At 47.9% G+C, this 4,143-nt stretch overlaps 1 pseudogene across 1 annotated transcript; it reads right to left on the reverse strand.

The window, feature by feature from the left end:
• Positions 1-63: 63 nt before the first annotated feature.
• LOC105517114 lies at positions 64-606 on the reverse strand (annotated as a pseudogene). The gene has a single exon (XR_001002625.1). The product of XR_001002625.1 is annotated as a ubiquitin-40S ribosomal protein S27a pseudogene (transcript).
• Between the last annotated feature and the right edge of the window lie 3,537 nt (positions 607-4,143).

The following is a 4,143-nucleotide window of genomic DNA, read 5'->3' on the forward strand; positions in this document are numbered from 1 at the left end:
TCTCGGCCTCCCAAAGTGCTGGGATTACAGGCTTGAGCCACCGCGCCCGGCCCCAACAATAAATGTTAGTTCGTGTCTTTTATTAACTCATACAGTTACTTGTCTTCTGGCTTGTTGAAGCAATAAGTCAGACAACATTTGCCACAATAATGTCTGTCAAAGTGGCTTGCCATAAACACCCCAGCACCACATTCATCAGACGGGCACTCTCGACGAAGGCGACTAATTTTGCCATTTTCATCCACCTTATAATATTTCAGGACAGCCAGCTTAACCTTCTTTCTCTTGTGCTTATTCTTCTTGGGAGTGGTGTAAGACTTCTTCTTCCTTTTCTTAGCACCACCACGAGGTCTCAACACAAGATGAAGAGTAGACTCCTTTTGAATATTGTAGTCAGACAAAGTACATCCATCTTCCAGTTGCTTGCCAGCAAAGATCAATCTTTGCTGATCAGGAGGAATTCCTTCCTCATCCTGGATCTTGGCCTTTACATTTTCTGTCGTATCCGAGGGTTCAACCTCGAGGGTGATGGTCTTCCCCGTAAGGGTTTTCACGAAAATCTGCATTTTGGTGGCGGCTCCACCGCAGATGGCGGATCGAAAAGAAGAATAGTCATTTTTGAGCAATGACTCTGTCCAAGCACTTTGGAATGCGTTGTCACCCTAGCTGGAGTGCAGTGATGTGGTCACAGTTCACTGCAGTCTTGACCTCCTGGGCTCAAGCGATCCTCCCACCTGAGCTTCATTTAATCTTCAAAACAACCCTAAGAGATAAGTATTATTGTTCCTACTTCCCAGATGAGGAAACTGGAACTCAGGTAGGCACAGGGAGCAGGAACTGGCTCCAGGTTCTTCCAGGTTCAAAGCCCTACATTTTACCCATACATCACCCATCTCACCAGCCTCCATGGGGAAAGCCTGCCTGGGTGCCAGCCCTACTGCCCACCAAGCTAGCAGAGTGATTCTCCTGGGGTAGTACCAGTGACAAAGGGCAATGCATGGGGACATCTCCATCATTGTCACACCACCACCGCCACCTTCACCGTGCCTCTCTCCAGGTTTAATATTCCTTTTCCTCCTCACTTCCCTCTGTATTATCAGTCTCCTTGCCTGTATTGGGACTATTTCCTCAACAGGCCCTGGGAAACTCTTGTCTGTGGAAGGCCTTTTTGGTATTAAGCTTCCCTCTAAGACCTCTAGCAGATGAGTAACCTGCCCTCCTGCAAACACTGCCATGAAGACTGTGTGTAGGCAGCTGCCTGCCTTCAGGGCTGTATGGACACCCTGTTTCCTTGCTCAATCCCTTCTGATGACTGGACTGTGTACACAGTGTGGTCAGTGGGTCAGCTCTGATCTGGAAGCTCCCAAAGGAAGGACACAAGAGTTTCTCTGACTGTTCCCAGGCCCCAGGACGTGTTGGGCACGGGAGAGTGTGGCACGAATGTTGTTGGTGATGAGGCATATTCTGGTGGTTTCCCAATTCGGTTGTGTACAACCCAGTGCCCTAGTGTTCAGTAAATACTTCCTTCCTCTTTATGCAGAACACTGGCTCTGTGTTTTATTAACAGCACCTCATGCCTGGCCCAAAGAATGATTTGTGTGGCTTGGGCTGGTGGGGTCAGGAAATAGCATCCGTCCATCATTCACTCTGGAGCTGCAGTGTTTCTGAAGGAGAAGGGGACCTATCCCAGCAAAAAGATCAGGGGCTTTATGGTAAACAAATTCTTCTCATCCCAGCACTTGGTTCTTGCTCTCTTTTTTATTTTCTCTCTCTTTCACTTTTTTTTTTTTTTTCACAATACCCGGGCTTCCTGTGGTCCTGACAATTTCTAAAGCCTCAAGCATGATCTCATCAGAAACTCTGGCTTCTTTTAACATTTCTCTCCCTTCTGCTGAGCCCTGGTCCATTTAAATTTCCTCTGTGAGTCTGGGATTTTTTTTCTTTTTTTCCCTTGAGATGGAGTCTCGCTCTTGTTGCCCCAGCTGGAAGTGCAATGGGCTGATCTCGGCTCACTGCAACCTCTGCCTCCCCAGTTCAAGCGATTCTCCTGCCTCAGCCTCACAAGTAGCTAGGATTACAGGCATGCACCACCATGCCCAGCTAATTTTGTATTTTTAGCAGAGACGGGGTTTCACCATGTTGGTCAGGCTGGCCTCAAACTCCTGACCTCAAATGATCCACCCACTTCAGCCTCCCAAAGTGCTGAGATTACAGGCGTGAGCCACCACGCCCAACCAGACTCTGGGATTTAAAGATAACCAAGTGAAAATAGGTTTATCCTCTTTGACTCACAGCCTGGCTGCCTGTGGAGGCAATGAGGCGCTAACATTCACCTGACCCCCATCCTCTACTTTCAGGTATGCAGAGGCTCTCTTTTGCTGCCCGCTTTGAATTAGAAGAGGCCACATGATTCTTCAGGACAGTGAACCATGAACAAAGGTGTACCGCAGTCGTGCGTTGCTTAAAGACCCGTATACACTCCGAGAAATGCGTCATTAGGCGATTCTGTCGTGTGAACATCCTAGAGTGTACTTACACACACCTAAATGGTCTAGCCTACTACACACCTAGGCCACGTGGCATAGCCTATTGCTCCCAGGCTACAAACCTATACAGCATGTTACTATACTAAATACTGTAGGGAGTTGTAACACAGTGGTTAAGTATTTGTGCATCTAAACATAGAAAAGCACTTTGGGAGGCCAAGGCGGGCAGATGACTTGAGGTCAGGAGTTTGAGACCAGCCTGGCTAACATGGTGAAACCCTGTCTCTACTAAAAATACAAAAATTAGCCAGGCATGGTGGCAGGTGCCTGTAATCCCAGCTACTCGGGAGGCTGAGGCAGGAGAATCGCTTGAACCGGGGAGGCGGAGGTTTCAGTGAGCCGAGATCAGGCCACTGCACTCCAGCCTGAGGGACAGAGTAAGACTCCGTCTCAAAAAATAAATAAATAAATAAAATAAAATAAACATGGAAAAGATACAGTAGAAATACGGCATTCTAATTGACTGGGCCCACCTTCACAGATGCAGCCCATCATTGACAGAAAGGTCGTTATGCAGCGTGCGCTGTGCTTCCAGGCTAAGCATTTAATTGCCGATGCTTAGCTCTCCAGCCGGCTCATTGTCTGCTGGCATGTTCCATATGGTGCAAAGTGCCAGAGAGGACATCTTTATGGCTTTATGGTTTGTATATTGCAGCTACTCAAATAAAAAAAATATATATATTAATTTGGGAGATAAACTGGGAGATCAAGGTTCCAAAGGAGGAGAGGTTCGCCCCGGGGTCACACACAGGGTGAGCAGTGGAGAGACTGCATGGGCTGTGAAGGGGGCTGTAGTGAGGATTTCACCAGTGGCTGGGAAACAGTGAGCTAGGAGATATCTTCAGAGGAGGATGAGGACTTGGGGGAATTTGTGGGTTCCCTGGCGGCCTCACAGTGGTTGTCAGACCCTTCCCTCTTTGGAATGTGCCATCACAAGGCATTACACGCAATAGGTGTAATGACAGTGCACTAGCAGGCTAACAGTAGGTGGATGAACATTAGTGCATTAACACACACACACACACACACACACACAATGGCACTGTCAGCACACTAGCAGGCACACACAATAGCTGGCAGGCCTTGACCACGGACAGAGTATTTTTCTCTACACTGTGGAAGAATATCTGAGGTCCTTCCTCTTGAGAAGCGTGAACTACATTCGGCTATTTGTTTATTTCTTGTAAAAATGGGTTCTTGCTTTTTTGCCCAGGCTGGTCTCAGACTCCTGGGCTCTAGCAATCCATCCACCCACTCGCCTCGGCCTCCCAAAGTGCTGAGACTATGGGTGTGAGCCACTGTGCCCAGCTCTGCGTTTTATTTTTTAATTTGAGGAAAAACAATCATACACCCAAAGTGTGTTTATAATTTACATGCACAATTAAAAAACAAAAACAAAAAAAAAAAAACAGAGGCCAGGCACGGTGGCTCATGCCTGTAATCTCAGCACTTTGGGAGGCCGAGGCAGGTGGATCACCTGAGGTCTGGAGTTCGAGACCAGCCTGACCAACATGGTGAAACCCTGTCCCTACTCAAAATGCAAAAACTAGCCAGGCATGGTGGCTAATGCCTGTAGTCCCAGCTACTTGGGGGGCTG

The sequence above is a fragment of the Colobus angolensis genome, unplaced genomic scaffold, assembly GCF_000951035.1.
Source record: "Colobus angolensis palliatus isolate OR3802 unplaced genomic scaffold, Cang.pa_1.0 Scaffold1, whole genome shotgun sequence".
NCBI classification, from domain to species: domain Eukaryota; kingdom Metazoa; phylum Chordata; class Mammalia; order Primates; family Cercopithecidae; genus Colobus; species Colobus angolensis.